We start from the raw sequence: 27,163 nt of genomic DNA, 5'->3' as shown, positions 1-27,163 counted from the left end.
TTTTCAGCTATATGTGCACGTGCCTCGTGTGTGTGTGTGTGTGTGTGTGTGTGTGTGTGTGTGTGTGTGTGTACTAGGTTGCAAGATAAAGACTGTTTCTTACTGTGGGTTGAGAAAATCAAAAATATTTTTAAATAGTTTGTAATAGTATTTTAGAGGTTCACTTAAAATGTGACAGCTGAAATAATTGAGCTTCTGTCCTATGAAGAAAGAGATAGTGATAACTGAACACTCGGATTAATAAATTTCGTTACAGTGGGATTGAACAAGAAAATTAGGTTCAAGATGGCTCTCCTACGTCTTTTTCTGAAGTCACTGGAAACTCTTTTATCCCTTAGATAACCCACCTTAAAACACTACATTCATATATTTTTAGGACATTTCAAAAATTTAAATATCATCAAACCTCCGTGGTTCACATTTTGATCAAATATAAGTATTCCCATGAGCTACTTTATTTTATTTTTTTATTCCCTTTGCCTGGAATGTTCTACCTGCAGCTGGTCATATGGACAGTACTCATCAGAAAACATCTCTAATATTTCTTCTAGAGAAAGGTTTTCTGAACCACCAAATCTAAAATGTATCCCCTCAGTATGTCAGAATATGTTTTTTTCTTTTTAATAACACTTATCATGTAAAATAAAAATATTTGTTTTCTTCCTCATTTTGCTAACTACTCGATCTAAAATCCACCTATCCGTCTCTCTACAATGTGAGCTCCAGAAAGGAAAGTCTTTGCCTCTCTTGTCCACTGCTTGCCTCAGAAAAGTGTCTGACACCGAGTCGTTCCTCAATAAATATTTATTGACTACATGACTGATTTAGTTTAAGAAATGACCACAGGACTTCCCTGGTGGCGCAGTGGATGAGAGTCTGCCTGCCAATGCAGGGGACACGGGTTCGTGCCCCGGTCCGGGAAGATCCCACATGCTGCAGAGCGGCTAGGCCTGTGAGCCATGGCCGCTGAGCCTGTGCGTCTGAAGCCCATGCTCCGCAACGGGAGAGGCCACAACAGTGAGAGGCCCGCGTACCGAAAAAAAAAAAAAAAGAAGAAAAAGAAATGACCACAACATTTGAATCTTGCTTTATAAAAACGTTCTAAAAGTGGAAATCAGGACATCCATAGCAATATACCATTCAAAATAATTTGGGGGAAGGGCCTGGCTTTGTCCTCATTAGACTTTATTTATTTTCTATTTACTCCAAGTAGGAGTGTTTGGATTCCAAACCTTGAATAGCTTAGGAAATAATCAGAAAAGAAAAAAAAAAAAACTTTATTACCAACTCTGACCAGCAATCCCATTTAAAGCTAGAGTCAATAACAACTCTGATGAAGGCAATTAAAATACAGTTTATAACTAAGGTGGCTACTTTAGTAGATCATTCTGTCTCCATCTGCTATTTTAGGGGTCAATATGAGCCCTTTGTGTATTAAAATCTGTCAAATATAATCCTGAAAGTTCTTTTTTCAGTTAGCAAATTAAGAGGAGTGGATGACTACTATCTCTGTTACAGGCTGGAAAACCAGTATATCTGCCTGAGTGCACTTATTTGAATGGAAAATAGCTAGATATAAAGTACACTGAAAAGAAATATGATAAAGCCTTTAAGCTAAGAGGCAGCTGACCCTATGTTAAAGGTTAAGTACTTCAAAAGTAATATTATTGGGGGGAAATTTTGCCTCTATGGGTGATTAAATTTAGTCTTCAAAAATTTGAAGAGTTAGGACATTTAAATTGCTAGATGAGTTTTTAGTAAAACAGTGACCTTGAGATTACATTGGTTATGTACCTAACCCACTTAAGATATTATTTTGATCATGAAGCCATTATTTGAAATATGCTGTTTGGCCGATAGATACTATAATAAATGTTACCTCTATTTTAATACCAAGGTAAAATTAATAACTTTCAAGTTGAAATTCAGTTTATTTATATACATCCTCCTCCAAATTCTCATCAAGTTCTACCATTGTTTGTTATGTTATAACAGATGTAGCAAACACCAAAAAGGAAATACGTCAAATCAAACTGTTTATTGTTTGATCTTGAGAATGATCCAGAGAAGCAAATGTCCAATGTTTAAATTCTGAGGCTTAAAATAAATATTTCAGAAAGACTCTCATCTTTTGTTGGTTAGTAAAATACACCACAGAATATCACTTCCTCATTACTTAATTCACTGTAAAGAAATATAGAATTTTTTAAAAAGAATTGTTTTGTCTGGTAAACATGGAAGGTCTACTGAAATAGGCATTTAAAAAAATAGATTGTGCTAGCTTTGGCAGCATATATACTGAAATTAATATGATACAGAGAAGATTAGCATGACCCTGTAGAGGATAACATGCAAATTTGTGAAGCATTCCATATATTTGGTATGTGTGAAAGTTTTTGAGAATTGATCCTTCTCATCACAAGGAAAAAATATTATTTTCTTTTTCTTTTTTTTGTATCTATATGAGATGACAGATCTGTATGAGATAATGATGTTAAACTTGTAGTAATCGCTTCATGATATATGTAAGTCAAATCATTATGCTATACACCTTAAACTTACACAGTGCTCTATGACAATTGTATCTCAATAAAATTTTAAAAATTGATTATGCCATAAAAGCATAAAATTGAAAGGCAATCATTATAATAGCAACAAAATAAGGGTCTATTTTATTGCATACTGAGTTAGTGCCAGATTCTGAACCAGGTACTTTCTCACAAAAACTCTGGAAAGTCACTACTTTCTAGTAGTTTTTAAAAAGTATACATTGTATACCTCTTGTCAATTTACAGACATAGAAACTTTCTTAATTGAACTACATAAACATTTGTACTAGAAGTGCATGAATATCAATGAAATAACTTTATTTCCAAAATGTGGCCGGTAAATAGAATATGTTTTGGGGAAATAATACATTCCTTCTATTACTGGCACAAAAATATAACTTTGGTTAAAAAGAGATTGAATGATTTATTGATTGATTTGATGACTAGTTATGACAACCCTATTTACCCTCACTTTCAAATCTATCAGGAATTGTCCAGCTGCTAAAAGTTTCAAAGTGTTGGTAAGTAAGAGACTGATCCTGATAAATGCAGTGTCTTACTTTGTGAAAACATGACAAAACTTTAAGAAGTGACTATTGTTAAAACATAATTAAAAAAAATTAAGAGTGTTGTTTTGGGTGTTTTGGTTTTTTAATTCCATTATGTTGATTTCAATTTCCTTCATACAGTAGAAATTGAAGTCTTCAAAGGGATTCCCAAAAGGTTGTCTATGTTAAAATGCCATTTCTAAAAGATAATCAACAAATGATGTTTGTAGGTTATTCTCACAGGGATCACATATGACAAATATAAAGCCAACTGGCCATTATCATATTACCCTTGACATGCACTCCATTCTCATAATGAACATAATACTGAATAGGGGACAAGTAGAAGATTTACATTTCAGAATTGAATCCAGAGAATTACAGATAAACTTGGTAATATAGAATCTGAGGTAGATTAGTGAAGCCCAGGATCCATAATTGTCACACTAATACCACTCAAATATGTATGTCTTTCAATAAACGCAACAACAAAAATGCATATACCGTTAATTTCTTTTGGCACTAGAAATGTATGACATTGCTTTATGTAACTCTAATACATTACTTAGTATATGGTAATCCCCTGGTGGCAATGATTGATTCAGGATACTCCAATCATAGTGAAGCAATTTATTCATTGGTTTTGGGAAGCAGCCTCTTCCTGTACTGAAAAAGCAAGTTATGTAATCCAGGTTGTAGCAAACATTTATGTCCACCATGAGGAGACCTAGCTTGCAGGTGAAGCTGCAATACAGAGGAGTGTAGAACAAACTGCTGAAAAATTGTTTAGTATCACTGGTCAAGCCGTGCTTGGGGACAGTTTAGTTTTAGACTTTTAGTTGTGTTTAACTAACCTATTTCATTTGCATTGGATTGTTTTACTACTTGCCACTTAAAATGGTCTGGCTAATAGTTACCAAATCTTTAAAAAAGATATTTACAGATTTTTTTCTCCACTTTGATATGAACATTATTACTCTAACTTCTCACACTCAACATATTATTTCTATAAATGTTCATTGATGAGCCTTGGGTGGAGAAAATAATAAAGTTTCCTACAAGAATCTGTTCCATTTATTTTTATTATTAAGGAGCTGGTAGCTATCATAATCAAGGTAAGGGTGACAAGTATAGCATATTGATTTAATGTGATCAGCCCCCTTCCAAAAAAGAATGTTGTTGAAAATAGCAACATTTTCAAGCCAGCCCACAAAATATCCTCAACCCCAAAATAATTGTCTGCCTTTCTATGCTCTTAGAGATATTTATATCAGAGTTAAACTACATGGAATGTTGAATAGCCTTTGAGAGTTACCTAAACACTGATTATAAAACATGCTAGTAGACCATTATGCCCTGTGTTTTTAAAAGTTACTAAAAAATAAACAAATCTATCTAAAATATTTTATAGCTAAAAGAAAAAATTGGTTAAAATAATTTTTAAAAGTATTAGGGAAAAGAACAATATATAGAGTGTTTATTTATCTTTACTTTCATTAATTAGTATTTAATCTGGCCAACGAAACTCTAAAATACAACACAAAACAATGTAATGTACACTTATATGTGTACACATGTATGTACACCCAAATCTCTGAGGGGAAAGTCCATAGTATTCATCAGATTTTCAAAGGGATCTAGTATCTAACATTAAGGATTAAGGATTTAGCATTCAATTTTCATAGGTTTGTTTGTCTCTCATAAGTACCACAGTTTTATTATGTCAATGTGTAAAGAGTAGTAACTATTTGATGGTTCACAAAATCAAACTTCATGTACAAGAAAGTAGCTAAAAAAAGAAGATTCTGGAATCTGTCTGCCAAGGTTCAAATCTCAGGTCTGCCACATACTGACCAAGTGACCACAGACAAATATCTCTCCTTGTCTCCTTTAACTTATTTGGAAAATGAGAAACTTATAGCACTTACCTCTTACGTTTATTGTGAGGAATAAAGAAAAAACTCATGTAATACATTTAGAATATTGCTTAGAATGGAATAAATGTTCATAAATGAGCTCTTATTATACTACTTGTCTTTCCTGAGGAGGGAGGGACTTGCCCAGTTACATGTATGTACAGTATGTTTATTTATTTTACAATCTACCTGGATTATATATTTGTCCAAGATATCAAAGGACTTATGGAATTTGATATTTTATGTCATTCTTAAGTGATAAAAAATAGTATATATTGTAAGAATACATATATTTTCACACACATATATGTAGTTAAGATGAAAAGCTCAGTCTTTTTTCTCCTGTTGTAGGGAAAACCTCAGTTCAGTCTATAGTGAATGGGGGATAATGTGTATCTCCTTTACTGTTCACAGAAAATACTTCACTTGTGACACATCTGGTCAACAAATGTGGGCGGTTGTTTTCCCCACAACAAACAATTCTCTGAGACATCAACTGGGTGTCCTATAATTTAACTCAATTCTAACATTATCTACCTGGAGATAGTGTCAGGTCCCATGGGTAAGGACTCAGTCTCACAAGACTGCTCCCACCCCACTTCAGATGATAAAGGATACAGATAAACAGCAGGATGAAGAGATACAAAGGGCGAGGTCTAGGTTGGTCCCAAGCACAGAGCTTCTGTCCCTGATGAGAGATGTGTTTGCCAGCCTGAAAGCTCTCTGAACCCCCATTCTTTTTATGGAAAATCCCATTGGGATTTTATGAAGGTTTCCTCATGTAGGCATGATCAATCATGAACTCTGTTTCCAGGTCCTTTCCCCTCTCTAGAGGCATGTGGGGGCCAGACTGAAAATTAGCAGCTTCTAATCATGGTTCAGTCTTTCTGGTGACCAGCCCTCATCTAAGAGCCATCCAGGGGTCCATCCAGAATTACCTCAATAGAACACAAGATGCTTCTGGTGCTATTATCACTTGGAAATTACAAAGGTTTTAGGAGTTCTGTGCCAGGGACTGAGGGCAGAGACTAGTATATGTATGTTCTATTATCTCTCAATAGTAAAAGTATATAACAAGTGCACTATATTTCAAAACTTTGGTTACCTTAAGAAAAAAGTTTGGAGAACATGATAGGGAAGGTGTCTTTAGCTCTTTTACACAGAGAAGAAGAGGGAGAAGTGAACTCTAAATATAGAAAGATAAATGCATGAGTGAATATTATACCACATTATTTTCTACATGTTTGAACTATTTTGATAAAATATAAAATATGTACAGATGTAAATATTCTAGAAATTTTAATGAAGCTGGGTAACGTTGGTAACTTTTTATTAGAAAATTACTGACTCAGTACTACAAGCTATGAAATTATTCTAGAAGACCTTTTCATTGACTATTATCCCTACCACTTCTAAATATATACCAGATATATTGTTCATAGATAAGATCCCTGTAATTCACAATATGTAACACTATATTGGATAACAGCAAAATGCAATAAACATTTCTCTTAGTAAAACAAAATATTTAGACATTGACAGAAGTGCAAGTATGTGTCATAGGTAGATATATTTTCACCCTATTAGTTTTCCAATCTGATATACAGAGAGATATATTACATTGCGCTAATTGCAAATCGTTTAGTTTAAATAAGTCTTTATAATCCCTTCAAATATTTAATTGGTTACAAGGACTGCTTCTCTTGCTGGATTTTAGTTATAGTTAGAATTAAAAAGGATATATATATGTTTATACCCAAGATAGACAGACACGTAATGCTGCCAGGTAATTCCTATGATGGGTAAGATATTTAGACAATTATTTAATACCTACTAAGTACAAAGAGCTGGGATAGACTTTGAGAAGAAATCATTACAAATTAATTACTTTGAGGATGATTCGTAATCAAATGATTACAATATTGTGAATTACAAATTATGTGTTAATATATCTGTGTACAAAGTTATAGAAGGAAGAAAAAATTGTGAAAACTCATAGATTGTGATTTACATGAATTTCTTTCTCAAAAGCAAGGCTTTTGCATTCCACGTTGGATCCCATTCATACGATTATCTGTGCAGGGATGGGCTGGGGAAGAGTGGAATTGCTGCTAATTACACAAAACGACAAGTGAAAAGGATTCTCTTGGTTGTGCCATGAGGTGGCTCTTTGCAGATAGTAATTTGTCTAAATGAAGATTGTTGCCTTGCTTAATGATATAAAAAATATAGAAGTTTGTGAGATTAGGTTCTCTCTTAGAAAGGCAAAATTTGATAGAATAAACATGCTTTTGAAATAAAAACATTTTATTTACAAGCTGACACCTTTTTAAAAAAATTATTTTTATTTTTGGCTGCCTTGTGCCTTTGTTGCTGTGCACAGGCTCTCTCTAGTTGTGGCGAGCGGGGGCTACTCTTAGTTGCAGTGCGCAGGCTTCTCATTGCAGTGGCTTCTCTTGTTGCGGCGAGCGGGGGCTACTCTTGGTTGCAGTGCGCAGGCTTCTCATTGCAGTGGCTTCTCTTGTTGCGGCGAGCGGGGGCTACTCTTGGTTGCAGTGCACGGGCTTCTAATTGCAGTGGCTTCTCTTATTGTGGAGCACAGGCTCTAGGCTCGCGGGCTTCAGTAGTTGTGGCACGTGGGCTCAGTAGTTGTGGCTCGCGGGCTCTAGAGCGCAGACTTAGTAGTTGTGGCGCATGGGCTTAGTTGCTCTGCGGCATGTGCGATCTTCCCAGACCAGGGCTTGAACCCGTGTCCCCCTCATTTGCAGGTGGATTCTTAACCACTGCGCCACTAAGGAAGTCCAAGCTGACACATTTGACTCTTATTTGCTGTCAATAAAATAGAGCAAAATTGGTTATATTTGTATCATTTCTTTTGTCTCCCTAAATTCCCTAGCCACACCCTCCTCAACACAGAAATATTTACATGCAAGAAGATATATGACTGAAAATGAAGGACCCTCACACACAGTGCAAAGGGGACGTTGTGGTAATTAATATGAAGTATTGAATAAAAGTTAAACTAGTGACATATTCTATGGGGGAAAAGATTTTCATTAAATAACGATAGTCAATCTGTAAGCATTTAGTTTCTTGTGAGATTCAGACGATATACTCCAGCACTTAATGATTTAGTACAGGTATAAACCATATATAAGGAGTTAATAATATAAATAAGTGATTAAAAAGATAAGCGAGATAAATAAGTACAGTGTATTTTACCTAGTACCTTTCCTACTGTTATATGATAAAGTGTTTTGAATTGATTAATTAATTTGGGATTGGAGTGTACACAGGGAACTTAAACCAGGATTCTGAAGATCCTTACAGTTTTGTTAAGTGGAGGAAACATGGGGGCCATTTTATTAATTCATTTACTTAGTCAATTAGGGTGTAGGGAAAAGTTTTGAGCATCTAAGATGAACTTCTAATTAGCAAGATGGGCTTGTCAATAAATAAACATGTATAAACCAATTAGATATGGTCCCTGACCACATGGGATGACAAGTCCCATGATGAATACAATGAAATAAATGTGCTATAATGTTAAATCTGATGACTTTTAATTTAGAATTCAGATAGGTCACAGAGACAGTCCATTTCTGGAATAAATACTTAAGACTAGAAAAATTAATGGAGTACAGAGAGATCAATATGTTCTCTGAAAATCAACCTTAAGAGCTCTTTCTGAGTTGCCTGGCAGTGGCCTTCCTTCCAGTGGCCAAATTACACATCCCCCAGAAAGGTCCTACTTGTAGGTATGGAAGAAACTTCTCACTCAGAATATTGTACAGCTTGACAATCCCCAAAGCACAGGGTCAGAATCGGGGGCGGGGGGGGGGACTTGTCTGTCTAGTGACACCTTCAGTATTTTGTGCCCTGTGTCTTTTAAATGGAAGTATAGTTGATTTACAATATTATATTAGTTTCAGGTATACAACATAGTGATTAAGTATTTTTACAGATTGTATTCCATTAAAAGTTATTATAAGATAATGTCTAGGATTCCCTGTGTTGTACAATATATCCTGTTACATATCAATTTTATACTTAGTAATTTATATCTCTTAATCCTATACCTCTATCTTACTCCTGTCCCTTTCTCCCCACTGGTAAACACTAGTTTGTTTTCTCTAACTGTGTGTCTGTTTCTGTTTTGCTATATACATTTGTTTGTTTTACTTTTTAGGTTCCACATATAAGTGGAATCATATGGTATTTGTCATTCTCTATTCTTTTCCACTAAGTATATATATATATATATATATATATACACACACAACATCTTCTTTATCCATTCATCTGTTGATGGGCACTTGGGTTGGTTACTTCAGTATCTTGGCTACTGTAAATAGTGCTGCTATGAACATTGAAGTGCATATATCTCTTCAAATTAGTGTTTTCATTTTTTTTCTAGATATATACCCAGGAGTGCAATTGCTGGATCATATGGTATTAATAGTTCTATTTTTAGTTTTGTGCGGAACTTCCATACTGTTTTCCATAATGTCTGCACCAATTTACACTCTTACCAACAGTGTACAAGTATTCCCTCTTCTCTACATCCTCAACAACATTTGTTATTTGTGATAGTATTCTGTCAGGTATGAGATGATATTTCATTGTTTTTTGATTTGCATTTCTCTAAAGATTAGTGATGTTGAGGATGTTTTCATGTGCCTGTTAGCCATCAGTAAGTCAACTTTGAAAACTGTCTCTATATAGGTCTGCCCATTTAAAATTTTATTCTCGTTTTTGTTTATTTGATATTGAGTTGTATGAGCTGTTTATATATTTTGGATATAAAACCCCTGTAGGTCAGATCATTTGGAAATGTTTTCTCCTATTCTGTAGGTTGTCTTTTCATTTTGTCAATGATTTCCTATACTTTGCAAAAGATTTTAAGTTTAATTAGGTCCCATTTGTTTATTTTTGCTTTTGTTTCCTTTGTCTTAGGAGACAGATCAAAGAATTATTGTTACATGTCAAAGAGTGTTCTGCTTATGTTCTCTTCTAGGAGTTTTACGGTCTCAGGTCTTGTATTAAAGTCTTTAATACATTTTGAGTTTATTTGTTTATATTGGTGAGAAAGTGTTCTAATTTCATTCTTTTACATGTAACTGTCCAGTTTTCCCAGCGCCACTTATGGAAGAGACTGTCTTTTCTTCTCTATATTTTCTTGCTTCCTTTGTTGTAAATTAATTGACCATAGGTGTGTGAGTTTATTTCTGGCCTCTCTCTTCTGTCGTGTTAATCTATGTGTCTGTTTCTCTGCCAGTACCATACTGTTTTGATTACTGGAGCTTTGTGTTTATTTTTTTACATTTTATTTTATTTCATTGGCTTATAGTTGATTTACAATGTTGTGTTAGTTTCAGGTGTACAGCAAAGTGATTCAGTTATACATACAGTTATTAAGTTATACTTACATATATTTTTTTTCAGATTTTTTCCCTTATAGGTTATTACAAAATATTGAGTATAGCTCCCTATGCTATACAGTAGTTCCTTATTAGTCATCTATTTTATATATAGTAGTGTGTATATGTTAATCCCAAACTCCTAAGTTGTCCCTCCCCCACTTTCCCCTTTGGTAACCATAAATTTGTTTTCTATGTCTGAGGGTCTATTTTTGTTTGTACATAAATTCATTTGCCATTTTCAGCAGTATGGATGGACATAAAAATTAATCATACTAAGTGAAATAAGCCAGACAGGGAAAGATGAATGTCATATGGTATTGCTTCTATGTGGAATCTAGCTTTGTAGTTTAATATGAAGTTAGGGAGCATGATACTTCCAGCTTTGTTCTTTTTCTCAAGATTGTTTTGGCAATTCAAAGACGTTTGTGCTTCCATATGGACTTGTGCATGATTTTTCTAGTTCTATGAAAAATGTCATGAGTGTTTTGATAGGGATTACATTAAATCTGCAGATTGTTTTTGATAGCATGGCCATTTTAACATTATTAATACTTCCAATCCAAGAGCACAGGATATGTTTTGATTTCTTTGCATCATCTTAAATTTCCTTCATCAATATTTCATAGTTTTCAGAATATAAGTATTTTCCCTCCTTGGTTAAATTTATCCCAGGTATTTTATTCTTTCTGATGCAATTTTAAATAAGACTTTTTTAAACTTTCTCTTTCTGATAGTTCATTATTAGTGTACAGAAAAGCAACAGATTTATGTGTAGTAATCTTGTATCCTGCAACTTTGCTGAATTCATTTGCTAGTTTTTTGGTAGAGACTTTAGGGTTTTCTACATAGAGTATCATGTTATTTGCAAATACTGTTAGTTTTACTTCTTCCCTTCCAATCTGGATGCTTTTTATTTTTTCTTGTCTAACTGCTGTGGTTAGGACTTCCAACATTATGTTAAATGGAAGTGGCAAAACTGGGCATCCTTATCCTGTTCTTGATTTTAGAGGAAAAGTTTTCAGCTTTTCACCATTGAATATGATGTTAGCTGTGGGATTATCATAAATAACCTTTATTATGTTGAGAAATGTTCCCTCTATACCAACTTTGATAAGAGTTTTTGTCATGATCAGATGTTGAATTTGGTCAAATGCTTTTTCTGCATCTGTGGAGATGATCATATGATTTTTATCCTTCATTTTACTAATGTAAAATTAATCATTTTGATTGATTTGTGAATATTGAATCATCCTTGAGCCCCAGGAGTAAATCCAACTTGATCATGTTTTATGATGCCTTTTATATGTTGTTGGATTTTGTTTCCTTTTTTCAGGTTAGGGATGTGTTCAACCATAATTTTATCAATTATATTTTATATCCCTTTCTCTATTCTCCTCTGAGACCCCTAAAATGCAAAATGTTAGCATGCTTGATGTTTTCCCAGAGGTCCCTTAAAGTATCCTCATTTTTTAAAATTTGTTATACTTTTTGCTTTTCTGATTTAGTCATTTTCATTATTCTATCTTCCAGATAACTTATTGTTCTTCTGTATCACCTAATCTGTTGTTAATTCTTTCTAGTGTGTTTTTCCTTTCAGTTATTGTATTCTTCAGCTCTGACTGGTTCTTTTTTAATATATTCTAGTCCTTTGTTGAAATTCTCATTCTTTTTGTCTATTATTTTCCCCTGTTCAGTTAGCATTTTTATTACTATTGCTTTGAACTTTCTATCAAGTAAATTATTTACCTCTGTTTCATCAGGCCTTGTTTCAGGGTTTTGTTTTTTTTGTTGTTTTTTTGTTTTTTTCTCTCATTTTTTTGAAACACATTCCCTCTGTCCTCTCATTTTGCTTAACTTTCTCCATCTCTGGGAAATTAGGTGAAACAGTTACCTATTCTGGTCCTAAAGGTGTGCCCTTGTGTGGGAGTGTCCATATGCATTCTGTGGCTGCCAGTAGGTTTGGTGAGAGTTGGATCTGAAGAGAGTATCACCCATATCTTCTTCAGGGAGTGTTGGCAGCCACAACCTTGGTCGGGAAGTCGGAGTTGGAGGGACTAGAGCTAAGTTCATGTGCAGGCTAGGGCTGCTTCTATGCTCAATGGTCATACTGCCCTATGGTAATGATCCCTGAGGGAGTTGGGTTTCTCCCGAGTGTCATGGTAGCCTCCACTTTGGTTCAGGTCATGGCCGAGACCTGAAGGCTTGGGCCTACACTTCTGTGCTGGTTGCACTTTTTTCCTGATGTGAGCTCCTTGGTTAAAGTGTGAGTTGGGGCTGGAGCAGTTGATGACACAATACTTAGCTAGTTTTGTTACCATAGACAATGGCTGTATGTTCCTTGGAAGTAGTTTCACTTTGCTTAAATGTGGGTAGAGACATGCCTGCTGGAAATGGCTGCCTCTGCCCTGGTTAGAGGCAGGATCAGGACCCAATAATGTCTAACTGTGCATATTCTCCTTGGCAACAGCAGCCTCCACCTTAGTGAGGAGCAGAAATAAGAGCTGGAGCAGGAGCCTGGTACAGGCTGTCAGGCAAGCTGGGGTGGTCTTACAAGCCAACCAGAGCCCCCAGCAGTTTTCAATCTGCTGCCTCCACACTGAGACCAAGAGTAAGCAAGACTGTGTGAACACTCTTCAGGAGAAGAATCTTTGTTTCTTATGGCCCTTTTGTAAACTCCACTGGGTTTCAAACAAGCTAAGAGGGCTTTTCTCCCTGGTGTCAGATCCCAAGGGCTGGGGTGTCTAATATGTGACAAAAACCCCTCCCTCCCCAAAGAAGATCCCAGAGCCCATGATATCCTCCTCCTCTTCTGGGTACACCCACAAGGGGTGTGGGTCCCAACCTGATCATTTTTCCTTCCGTCCTACCAAACTCTGTGTGTATCTTTCTTTATAGCCTTTGTTGTAGAAGAGCTGTTCTGCCAGATTCCAGGTCATTTTCAGCAAGAGTTGTTCCACATGTAGTTGCATTTTTTGGTTTGTTTTATTAGGGAAGTTGAGCTCAGCATTCTCCTACACCATTTTGATCTCCACTCTCTAAAACACTTTTAGTTGAGCAGTGCAATGTTCTCACAAAGTATTTTGCACACCAAAACTCCTCTTTTTGTTTGATGCAAATGGGCCTTCATGCAAGAATGAGAGGCAGATACCACTCTGCTTGTCTTCTCTTTTCATATCCTCACCAAATAAATAAATAAATAAGTAAATTGATCAATACTTTTAAGATGGAAACTGAATCTTGCCCTGCCCCTTTTAGACCCCATATAAAGATTACATGTATCTATTCCTACAAATATTTGAATATTTCCTTCAAGTAGGAAATGTGCTAAAGAATCTTGCAAATAACACCAGAAATTTACAATAATAATTTTAAAATATCTATTGGAGAAAATTCCTAAGGCATTCAAAGTGATGAAAGCAGGTGTGATACTGGCAATTTAGTAGGGAACTGATATATTGAGTATGACAAATATTTCCAAATACACTAGGCTTTTGTCCAGTCAAGTGCAACACCTTTTCTAAGTAATGTAGGCAGGAACTATCTAATCCCAAAATTTTCTTTAATTATAGTATCAGTATCAGCAATCATAAAGTTACATTGTGTTCTCCATCCTATATATGTATATATATATATATATATATATATATATATATATATATTTAAAAAGCAAGAAAATGTGCAGTGGACTATGATTTACTTCCATGGATACAAAAATACACAATTACAGACAGTGAAAATAAATGTTGAAAGATGACATCAATATGGTATAAATCCAGAGAGAGAGAGTTTTCATTAACATTATTTTAGTTACCTTCAAAACCTCTGATTTAAAGACCTCTCAGAATACGTGTATGTAAGAATATGTAGGATGAAAACATACGCCTTGGAATTCTTTTAATTATACATTCTGTGCAGAAATATCTGTATTAATGAAATGTTGCTTTCATACCCTTCTCTACAATGTTCTCAATTTCTATGGATGGAAAGATTTCCATATCTAAAATATAAGACATTATGCCCAATACAACCTAAAGAAAGCTATTGTCACAAAACATTATATGCCATCTCATCCTGACACATTTAACTCCTCAGGGAAAAACAAATGTCATAAAAATCTTGCCAGTCTCACAATAGTAACAATCCAATATGGCTACCTACCACTTAGTGTCAAATTATGTTTTCTGTTCGGCTAACACAAAGCTTTTTTCCAATGTCCACATTTAATAATGTGCCTACTATACATAAATTTTAAAAAATCTAAGCTTAAAACAAATATGAAAAATCAGGAGAACAGATGAAAAATGCATATAGTGATTTCGTTTCTGTGGTGTTAATAGCTGGCATGTGATTAAGCTAACTCTAGCCTAAGTATTATTATTACTATGTTTTAGTATTTCTAAACTTTTAATTACTTGACACAATGTGTGGCAACTTGCTATTCACATATCTCTATTTTCAGTTGTATTGTTTTCTGTCATACTTACATTGTCATTTTTTCTGTTAATATTTTAATTTAAAGGTAACCATGGAAAGCTTCTAACCCCTATGTTTCTGAATATAAATCTTAATGAAAATGGCCCCAGCAGTTTTGATTCTGTTTTCTGTTGTTTCTAACTGGCTGAAAGCTATGAATGTTTAGTACAACTGACTCTTTCCAAAGGAATCCAGCAGAGACTGAATTAGAGACACTGTGTGAAAAGAGTTAATTGAAGTTGTTCTGCCTCAGGGATTTTCATGAGATTTCAAGATATTGGCTGGAATCACAGTCATTTGAAAGTTTGACTGGGACTAGAAGATTTACTTTCAATGTAGCTCATTTACATAGCAAGTTGGTACTGGTGTCAGCAGAAGAACTCAATTTTTCCATGTGGGCCACTCCATGGGACTCTTTGAAATCTGGTATCTGACTTTTCCGAAAGAGCAAGGTGTAAGCAGCCACATTTTTTTATGACTTAAAAGTCACATACCATCACTTCATCGGGTCCTTTTCATCACACACATCAGTCCTTTTTCTTGTGGAATGTACCAGCCAAGTGTAGGCAGAAATATTGAGGACCATCATGGTGCCTTGTTACCAGAGAATATGTGATAGGAGAGAAGGTATTTAATATGCACTTGAGCTATAACAAGAAATGAAAAGGTCCTTCTATCTCAATTCAAAAGGGAGAAAAACCACCTGTTTTTTACTTTGTGTATTTTGATTGATTAATAATGGTGATAGACTATTTGCTATATTAATTTTACTCATATCAAATTGTTTGTTACTTTCAGTCTTCTTTCATCAAATCTAATTATTTCAACCCATTTATAATTAGTTTCATTCTTCTTTCTGCTTTTCTACTTTATTTTTTTTTTCAATTCATAATCACAAATGTTCAGGTGAACTGACACTGAATCAAAGGGGAGAAAGCTAAGGTATCTCACTATTAGTTCATTACAACGATGTCATTAAAGTCTTATTTTGCACTACAATTCTATGCTATTTTGCTAAGAAACATTAAATTTTTTTAAAATAAAGATATTACTTGTAAAATTCACATAACTTTCTGACCTTTTGTTGTAATGTTGTTAAAGTAAAATTATATTACTAAATGATAAAATATGGTAGAGAATATGAAAGCGATAGTTGGCATTAAGAGAGTAGAAAATGTTGAATACTTTTTTTTAAAAAAAAAGACAAGAAGAAAGAAAGGGAGGAAAATTTGAGAACATAGATTAAGAGTTACAAACTCAAATATGTACAGGGAACAGGCAGGTAACATAAATGGGTAAAGCAAGGCTAGGTGGACATTGTAGAAATCTGAGAAGATGCCACACTTAAAGAGGGCAGTGAATATGAAGCCCATGCTAATTTTTGAAATAACTATTCTCGTACTAATAAAAAGAAACTAGAAATGTGAACTTTTAGGGGAACTCTTTTTATGTAACAGCTTTATTGCTATGTAATTAACATACAATAAAATGCATCCTTTTAAAGTGAAAAATACACTGTTTTGCAGTATATTCGGTTGTACAACCATCACCGCTATCCAATTTTAGAACATTTTCATCACACCAAAAAGAAACCCTGTACCCATTAGCAATCAATTCCAATTTCTCTCTCCACACAGTTCATGGTAATGTCAACCACTAATCTAATTTCTGTCTCTATGAACTTGCCTATTACGGATATTTTATATAAATGGGATTATATAACATGTAGTCCTTTTTCCGTGTTTTTTTCTGCTTATGTGATATACATGAGCCAAAGATGGCTTCTCTATATTAGTCTTATGTTGTTGGCTTCTTCATAGCAGACTAGCACCTGTTAGCTCAAAAGCTCACTGACATCAAACTCAAATTGTTACACATCCTGTTGTTTTTAAATAAAGCCCCAATAAGCAGATTTTTAGCCATAAAGCAGCCACTGCTGCCCTTCATATATTTCTGGTCTAGAGAAACTGCACTCAACATCTACTAGCTATAGATAAGATCAACTCCAAGGCTATAGTAACCCAAGCCATTGTTGCCCTTCACAGATCTCTGATCCAGACTCTCCCCATGGTGTTGTGCAGCAACATTACCTAGACACATAAACTCTCCTCTCTGATTCTTCTCCTTTTCTCTGTGGGTTCCTCACTCTGCTCCTCTGTGAGTACCCTTGCCCTTCTCCTCTTTTGGGTTGTGGTCCTCATACCATAACCTCTGAAAAGTTTCATACTATGAGGGGTTCTCTTCCCCATCTCACCTCCAAATGCAAACCTGCCAAAGTGTTGCCCACATAAAGCTCATTATGTGCTACTATCACCTCATGGTTATATGTATTTTTCTTGACCAGCTTTGAAATTCTTCAAAATCACTACAGCTTAACACAATGTTTTCAAGGTTCATTCATACTGTAGCATATATCAATACTTCATTTTTCAATTGTTAAATAATATATTATTTATGGATATACCACATTTTGTTTATACATTCATCAGTTGATGGACATTTGGATTGTTTCCACTCTGGACTACTATACTAGTATGTATATTCTTATACAAGTTTTTATACTCCTATGTTATATACCTAGGAGTAGAATTTTTCTTGGTTATATACCTAGGAGTAGAATTTCTGTGTAATATGGTAACTCTATGTTTAACATTTTGAGGAACTGCCAAACTCTCTTCCAAAATGGCTGCTTCATTTTACAATCCCACCAGCAATGTACTATGGTTCTAATTTCTCCATATCTTGCCAATGCTTGTTATTGTCATAGTTCTAATAGTTTTTTGTTGTTGTTTGCTTTTTTATGAGGAATAAGGCTGATTCTTAGTTTGTTAAGTGATTTTTGTCATGAAAATATTTTGGATTTTGCCAATTACATTTTCTGCATCTGCTGAGATAATCACATTTTGCCCTTTATTCTATTAATATAGTATATTATATGCATTGATTTTTCAGATGTTAAACCAATCTTGGATTCTAGGAGTAGATCACAGTTTGTCATAATGTATAATTCTTTTCATATATTGCTTCATTTTGTTTCTGGGTATTTTATTGAGAATTTTTGCTTCTATATTCATAAAATATTGGTCTTAGTTTGTTTTTGTCTTGTTTTGTTTCTTGCAATGTCAAGGTCTGGTTTTGGTGTCAGAGTAATCCTGGCCTCATAGAATGAGTTTACAAATTGTTTCCTCTTCTTCTATTTTTGGAAGAATTTTAAAATGATTGGTATTTTTAATTCTGTGAATCTTTGATAGAGTTTACCAGTGAAGCCATGGGGATGATTTTGTGGAAAGCATTTTGATTACTAATACAATCACTCATTATTCAGATTTTCTTCTTGTTTTTGAGTCAGTTTCAGAAGTTAGTGTCTTTTAAAAAATTTGTCTAGCTTGACTTGACAGCTATTAAATTGAAAATATACAAAGAAAATTGATCCAATTTAGCTCCATTTCATTTACCACTTTTTGTTATTTTTGTCACATAAAATACATCTTTGTTCACTTTAAACCCATCGCACAGATATATAATCATTTTTTAATGTAGTTGTCATTTAGATTCTATGGAAGAATAAATGTATTGTAAATAAACATACATTTATACTATGTTTTATATTTGCCTATGTAGATATTTTTGCTGATGATCTTTACATATTTGTATGGATTTAGTTACTGTTTAATGCTCTTTCATTTCTGCCTGAAGGATTTTCTTTAACATTTCTTGTTGAGCAGGCCGGTTTGTGAAAAGTTATCTGGAATATCTAAACTTTTCTTTATTATTGAAGAATAGTTTTAATGAAAATAAGACTCTTTTTTGACATTTTTATTTAGCACTTTGAATATGTTATTCCACTTCCTTCTGGCCTCCATGATTACTGATGTTAAATCAATTGTTATTATTGTGCATTATAAATAACTTTTCTTATGCTGCTTTGAAGATTTTCTATTTGTCTTTTTCTTTCAGTACTTTGACAGTTACTTGCCTAAGTGTGGATCTCTTTGAGTTTACCTTAGTTGAAGTACATGGAGCTTCTTGGATGTTCTTTGCAACAGTTGGGAATATTTGGTTATTATTTCTTTATATTCTTTCTGCTTCTTAATTTTTCTCCTCTCCTTCTGGGAATGCTATTATGCATATGTTAGTATGCTAGATGATCCACCATATATCTCTGAGGTTCTTTAAATTTTTTTCTTTCTTTTCTTTTTCCTGTTCCTCAGACTGGATAATTTCAATTGTCTTATATTCAAGTTTGCTGATTCTTTCTCTGACAGCCCAAATATGTTGTTGAGCTGCTATAACAAATTGTTCACATCAATTATTTTTATTTTCTACTTCATAATTTTTGTTTTACAAAATTTCTTCAGAATTATTTTTTAATAATTTCTATTTCTTGATTGATAATACACTTTTGGTGAGACACTGTATTGTACTTGTACTTTCCTTTAATCCTTTAGCCATGGTTTCCTGATTATATTTATAATAGCCAATTTAAAGTCTTGTGTAGTAAGGTCATGATCTGGGCTCCCTCAAGACCTATTTCTGTTGATGTCCCCCTCCCCCAACCTGGGTATGGTCTGTACTTTCCTTTGTATTTGTATGTATCATTTTAGTTGTTGTTGAAACTGGACTTTTAAATAATATAATGTGACAACTCTGGAGGTCAGGTTTCCTCTCCCCCTTCAGAGTTTGTTTCTGTTGCTCTTTGTTCTTGATGTTTTTATTCCCATTTGTTTATTTAGTGACTACTCTAAACTGATTACAAGCCTATATGTTTGCCATGTGCAGCCACTGAAGTCTGCTTAGTTAGCTTAGTAGTGACCTCTTGTTTGACTGAGATTTTCTTAATACCTTGAAACTTAAAGACTTCCAACCTTTCACCAAGAACCTCTGTGTATGTGTGTGTTGGGGCATACCTCCAGCACTCCAGCAGTTTAAATCTCTCTGTAGCCTCATTTCCTGCTTGGATAGAGTCTTGAGGCTTAGCCAGAGATGAAAGATTAGGGCCTTCTCAGGTCTTTCCTGGACATGAAAATAGCCTTACACAGTGCATGCAATTCTATATCTACAGAAGTATGTCAGAGTGTTCCAAAGACACTTGTGGGTATCTCATTCCCTAGCAATTCCTTTTAAATGTTTTGGTCAGCCTCTTATTTTCCCTATCTCATATTGCCAACTCAAGCATTGTGATGTTAAACAATTGCCCTGTTTTGTTTTGGTTTTTGTTTTGTTTGTTTTGACTAACTCTGTAGGAAGAGCTTTGCCCTCTTTAACAAGTTCTGCATTAGATCTGATAAAGATAGGTCCTATGAATGGATCTTTTCCAAGAAGCTATAGAAATGTCAAGTATTGATAATTCTCTGAGGATGGGGTTTGGGGGAGGTTTCTAATCCTACTTCCTTCTGCAGTGACTGCCGGGTGCTCACTTTCAAATCTATCTTGGTTGTAGGGCTTGGTTTTCAAGAGCCCCATGGAGTTGGGGAGAAAAAGGTGAAAATAAGACAAGTTAAAATGTCCCAGTGCTCACTCTTACAGAGTCAGCTGTTTTTCTTGGAAAAACATCGTTGGAATTGTTGCAAGATTTTGGTTAATTTCCAAGGTTCTAAAGAAGTTAATTTTGACATTTTTTTCCACTGTTCTTTTTGCTTCAATGGAGGAGTGAACTTTTTGGAAGTCATTACTCTGTCATTCCAGAAGTTCTTCCCAATTCTCTCATTTTGAAATGTTGAATATTCTATTATTTATTCTGAATTTTTCAGTGTGTTTCAAACAAAACATATCTATGGGCAGCATATAGCTACAGAAAGAGAAACAACTTGTAATTGCTTACATAAGCCATGTACTGAAAGTCTATGGTATTAACTGAACACCATTTGATAAAAAACTACTGATATAGAGAGTTTCCTAATACTATCTCTTCATTATGGTAATAAGAATGGAATAATGTTATTTTATAATCAGCCAAAATTTAAATAGTTTATTGTCATATTTGTATAAATCAGTTAAGTGAGTAGTTTATTTTATTTAATGTTATCAAAGCAGAAAATGACACAGATTAGGGAGTCCTTTCTCAGGCTGCAGATATTTTGGTTGAATTGTGAGTCTTAACATATCTGTAAAATTCACTTCTATAGACCACATCATCCTTTACTGAAGATATACTCTTATTCTTGAATCACAAGTTATTTTTGACTTCCTGTTCACTAGTTTAGACTATACCACCTCCTTTTCCTTTCAAACAAGTGCCAGAAATTGTTTCTATATATTCATATATGCAGGGAAGACTAGTTTGGCAGCTAGATGAAGACAGATGATGTTCTCTCATGATAACAGTGAGGTATTGGGGTGAAAAAAGAAAATGAGAAGCATAAACTAGAGTAGAAAGTCTTCTATAGCATGCTAAGTGTCTTGGGGTGAATTTAAATACACTGTAGAGGGCTTCCCTGGTGGTGCAGTGGTTGAGAGTCTGCCTGCTGATGCAGTGGATATGGGTTTGTGCCCCGGTCTAGGAAGATCGCACATGCCGTGGAGTGGCTGGGCCTGTGAGCCATGGCCACTGAGCCTGCGCGTCTGGAACCTGTGCTCCACAATGGGAGAGGCCATAACAGTGAGAGGCCCGCATACAGAAAAAAAAAAACAAACAACACTGTAGAGTTGAGAAGTTAGGGGAAGATGCATATGGAACTAGTTAAGAGGATTTGGAAGACAAAACATTAGTTTTCCTTTTCTCTCCAGAACTTAGGACATCTATCCCTCAGTATCCATGGGAGATTGGTTCCAGGCAACTCCACAGATACCAAAGTCCTCAGATGCTCATGTGCCTTGTATAAAATGGCTTAGTATTATGACTACAGTCACATGCATACATATGAAACCTGGGTTTTGCATCCTTGGAAACAGAGGACTGTACCTTCCTGTTTTGCCCAAGATTGGGGACTCTGGGAATATCAGAATATAACAGGTGTACACATTAATGATCCGAAGATATGTGGTGGCAGCATCTGGGCTCTCCAACTGGCTTTCCTCAAGAGTATGCAGACAAATAGGAGATGGAGCAGGAGAGGAGGAACAAAGTCACCAAATATAACTGCAAAGAGATTTTGAGAGCTCCCCAGATCAACTAATCAAACCCTTGTGGGTAGAGACTGCGGCCCTGTTTTAAATGGGTAGTTGTTTTCGAGACCACAGACCTGCAGGCTACATTTAAATTTTATTTTCCTTTTATCTTGATGAACTTTTTTAGGCGACCTGTGTCTCATCAGTTCAACCTTCTTGTTTCCTCAGAACATAATTGGTGATCTGCCCTTATGCACTGACAAGATAACTCCTTGGTATCGAGATTACAATAAGTTTACTTCAAAGATGCATTGGTGCATATTACACAAATAGACAACTGTTATAAATCTCAATACCAGGTTGACACTGTCCAAATATGTGTGAAACTCAATTTAGCTGTTGAAATGATTTATTATTTATATTTCCAAATACGTATATGTTTCTGAAATGTCTGTTTACTGTTCGCTCAGTGAAACATACTTGCAAACGAGTGAATTGCTGATCTAAGCCACTGACCCACACAGTTCTCTTAGATGTTCTGGTCATTAGCTGGAGGAAATCTGGCCAGTATCTATTGGTTTAGTCAAACATTTCACAACCTCACAAAAAGTTATACTCCTAGATTCATCTTCTTGCCTTGAAAATTTCTGCACAGGGTTACAATTTGAAGCTCCTCCCTGGGATGAGTGGCCTGTTCTATTCAGATACCCAAGGAATTCAAGCATCAGTGCTCTACTTGATTACATCTGAAATCTCACCTTTTATTTAGAGTTTGTTTCTATCCTGACTTGATTCACCAATTATTTGTACTAGTCCCGATGTTCTATTTCAAAAACCTTTGCAGTAAAGTTGATAAATGGCTCTTTAAGCTCCAACTACTAAATTAGTTTCCTTAATTCCTATATATTATTTTGTCTGACCCATGACTTTTTTGAGAAAGAGAGAGGCCATTAACTGATGGGACACTAGAACAATTAGTGCAAACTGGATCTATGGCCTCCTTACCTGTGAAGCACAAGAACAGATTATGTAGATTAATTTAAAACTTTGAGAGCCACATGTGCTCATCTTTGTGTATGTGCTTATATCTCTTCTTTACAGAAAAAACTGAAAGACTTTCTAGGGTGTGTCCTTTCTCTCATTCTCTTTCCTTGTCTCTCTCTCTTACTCTATGAGATTAGAACAATGACAAATTTATTTTTGAAATGAACAGCACATTATGAAAATAGCTCTTTCATTAGCTTGTCTTTGCTTTATTTGCTTCAAGAGAGAGAATACTTTGAAAGCAAGCTATTTGCAATAGCATTGGATTTAAAATTTATTTCCAAGTCTCTACCTTCAAGTGTAGAATTTCACCATAGAAAATTCAACTAAAAGTGCTATAAATTAAATAGATGCTCAAATTAGCACAGGCTAACTTTTAAAATGATAAGAACCCTGAAGATCCAACTGAGAAACCAGGACATTGGAGAGGTTGTCACGAAGATAGAATTTTGTCCTGACTGTGCACCATTTTAGTTCCTTTAGCTGACGGTTTTGGGAAAAGGAATACATTAAAATCTTCTTCAGGTCACATAGTCTGAGTCTGTCTTGCACAATATCAGTTTTGCTAATATGTGATAAATATTTGGTCTTTGACCTTCTTTAGGCCAACCTTCTCTAATCTGCCTACTTTCCTCTTTTTATGTTTTCTCCTAAAAACATAAAATCAAGCTTCACTTGATTCCCACTCAAACTCACTTGGCCAAAGAGAGAAAGGAAAACAAAAACAAAAATGTTACAAACATCAAATGAATACATTTTAAAAATGTTTAAGTTTTGCCATAGATGCTTCATTGTAATTGCTTATTAGAAAAAATACTTTTTTCTATAAGCTTTTTAAAATTCTTACAGAAATTTAAAATTTACAGGAATCTAGATTGTATTGTGGAAGGAAATAAAATGTACTGGTTATGATCAGAAATCTAGTCAGACTGACTTGAAAACAAGTCTTGGGTCAACACTTACCACCTTTATGATGTTGAGCAAATGATTTAACTTATATATGTGGTGCGTACTATTACTATCACAGGTTCAACCCCCCCCCCAAAAAAAAAAATCCTATTTTGTATTTAGCTCATATGTTTTTAAACTAATAGAGTATAATGCTGTTAATTGAGTTTTTCCTTGAAATGATGACATTTTACTTTATGACAAAGTCAATATTTTTAACATTCATTACACAACTGGTTAGGAAACAAACTGATGGTTTTGTTCATAGCAGCCTCTTCAGGCACAGTACTTGATTTTTCATCAGGGCTCGTAAAACCCACCTAAATGCTGTGGATAAACTAGATGGCCTTCTGACTTCCCCTCTTGACTAGAAATCTCTGAGTCTGATAATTGCTCTTAGAAAATAAGTACCAAATACAATTTAACTATACTAACATGATTCGCTGCCCAAATAATTATGAAGCTGAAAGAACTTAATATCAGATAGAACATGACGCTATATACTGATATGGTAATTAGTTTGCAGTCAACTTAGTTCCCCTGCCACTCTTCCTTCTCTGCTACTTGTATTGATACCCTCTGTTTCTCACTTACTCACCAGCTTTTCCCTAATTGTCATCCAAGTAGACCATGCTGTGCTCTCTGTATTGGTTAGTGCTCCAGACCTCACCCATCTAGCCAGCAATATGTGTTAGGACATTTTTTGTGGACAATGATTAATATGCATGGCCATCCTCAGGTACCAAGCACTTGATTAACTCACTATTTTGTGATTTTTGAACATTAACTAGTCATTTTACTAAAAATCAGTTAAAAAGCTCTCATGTTTAGGCAGCTTTACGTACTCCTGCTATTTTCAAGTAGATCCCTGATACACTCTTAATAAATGCTCTTTCCAAAACCACAGAATCAAATAATGTTTTAGTAAATATACTTTAGCATATATATAACAAATAGGCTTCAATATGAAAAGCTCTATTATCACAATTAATAATAATTAGTAAAGGAAACATAAGAAAGCTAGATGTGTAATCTCAATTTCCAGTTGAACAGGTTGACCCTACCACTTGCCTCTCTGGCACCCTGGAAAAAATGTTCAGTTTTTTAACTTTGATTTTAAATGGACAGCAACTGTTCTCCCAAGGGAAATATTCTCTGCAGAAAATCTGAGGGTCCTATAGTCAATAATAAAGGGAAAAAATATGAGAAATGGGAAAAAAAGGATCTTCTGAATAAATGCATAGGTCAAGAAAAGAATGATATACTTAGAAGCATTTTTATGGTGTCTATATATCCTCTTTTCAAGGCTGGATTTAACAGGGAAATGTCCAGCAATGCGTGACTTGGTGTGATGTTACAGCATTCAAAAGGATACAAAATTTTGAGCAAGGTTGTAAATGATATAAAATATCTCCTTTTAAATCTGAGTACATACAGCTATATCAACTCTATAGTTGTAGCACAAGTTAAAGTAACTATAAACAATAATGTTTTCAACTAATAATATCTGGAATAGTTTTTTTATCTTGTAATAGGTAAGTTCAGATCACCCCATAACCAGAGTGTAATGAAATTGTCAACATTTTCTTCATTTCTTCTTTTCCTGACAAATGGTGTGAACATATCACCTTTTTCTCTTAATGGAAAACCTAACTGGAATACATCAAAATGCTATTAGGTTTTTCATTTTCTTCTACAATGCAATGCTGGGGAATGCATGCAGCCTTCATCTGGGCACCACTGTGGAATATTCCTTGTCCCTGATAAAATGACTGCAAAGCAAAATCAAGCAGAATTGTTCTCTGGTTTGTACTGCTGCTCCTTTGTTACAGTCTCTCTGAGAATGTGTGCAGGGGGATTATCTGTGTTGCAGGAATACACATGGGCTATGTTAACCAAAATGTGTTTAAAATTTTACCCAAGTAATTTTAATGTGCAAACATGTTTAATGAATAAGTCTTCATGTCCAACAAGACTTATGCATAGGCTGTATTTTGGAATAAAAGACAGCAGCAGTATAGACTGCTTGCTAGAAGTTTCAAAAGCCGTTTATTGTAATATTATGTAGGAAGAGGGGAAAATAAAATCAAGTGTCCTTACCCCATGGGAAATATCTGTAGCCTATTCATTGTTTAATTTATTTTGTCTTGAACTAAACCAATAATGGGATATAAAATAAATCCAAGTGAGCATACATGAGGCATAGAAGTCGGTATAGGAAGAGGATATTCTTTCCATCTGTAAAATTTTACCTATGGATTACAATTATTAAAATAGTAACATTTTGCTCTAATGGCAGTTGAACAATATGAAAACCTTAAGTAGTATTTTTGTTGACATCATAAGCAATTGGATTATCTTGTGATAAAATGAAAGCAAGAATATTTAAATGGAGTATATATAAACATATACACACACATATCTGTGTATATATATATATATATATATATGACATCAGTTTATGAAGAAGTTATGTGGCAGAAATACAGATTTTTGAGCAATCAACACAAATTCAAATGCCATTTTTAGAGAGATGGTCCAGTGTGACATAAGTAATCCGATAATTTAAGAAATCATATAACATGCAAGAAAAATAATTTAAAGCTATTTTGAACCCCCTTAGTATTCAGCACAATAAAAAATATTTCATGCTTGCATGTATCCATCAGTTCTAAATACTCTAAATTGTTAATAAATTAAGAGACAATTGAATCTTTTCTCCAGTTATGTTATTCTTGACAATGCTTTAGCAATTCTTCTAACAGTGTCTGAACAGTGGTATCTTGATTCGCTCTGAGTGACAGGTCTAGAGCAAGCATTTTTCCTAATGCTTGGGAAGAGCAATAAATATTTTCTTGGAGCTCTTGTTATGATTTATTTTAAAAATCCTAACTAGAGTTATGGGAAGATTTCATAGGGAAACATTTTTATTTTATTTTCACCTCAACAAAAATGCACCAGCTATGTAGTGAAACTCATTTCAAGTACAAAAATGATGCCACAATATTCAATAACTGAACTTCCTAGAACAAGTAACTATTAAGAATACACAGTGCAGTCCTTTCAATTCCCAAATAATTTACTACTAAATGTGGGATGGACACTCTAAGGCCAGAACAAACATATTTATGCAGCACATTTTCCTTAGGGGGATAATTTTATAAGGAAATTTACCTCTAAATTGAAAATTAGAATTTAATATTATACTGATTATA

General features: G+C 34.5%; 1 non-coding gene across 1 annotated transcript; it reads left to right on the top strand.

The window, feature by feature from the left end:
* Positions 1–2,274: 2,274 nt before the first annotated feature.
* On the top strand, positions 2,275–2,379 carry LOC132508459 (U6 spliceosomal RNA). Its single transcript, XR_009536598.1, has one exon. It is a non-coding gene; the product is annotated as a U6 spliceosomal RNA (small nuclear RNA).
* Positions 2,380–27,163: the final 24,784 nt, after the last annotated feature.

This window comes from Lagenorhynchus albirostris, chromosome 17 (assembly GCF_949774975.1).
Source record: "Lagenorhynchus albirostris chromosome 17, mLagAlb1.1, whole genome shotgun sequence".
NCBI classification, from domain to species: Eukaryota; Metazoa; Chordata; class Mammalia; order Artiodactyla; family Delphinidae; genus Lagenorhynchus; species Lagenorhynchus albirostris.
The sequence above is the reverse complement of the archived record's forward strand: the minus strand, read 5'-3'. Positions and strand labels throughout refer to the sequence as shown.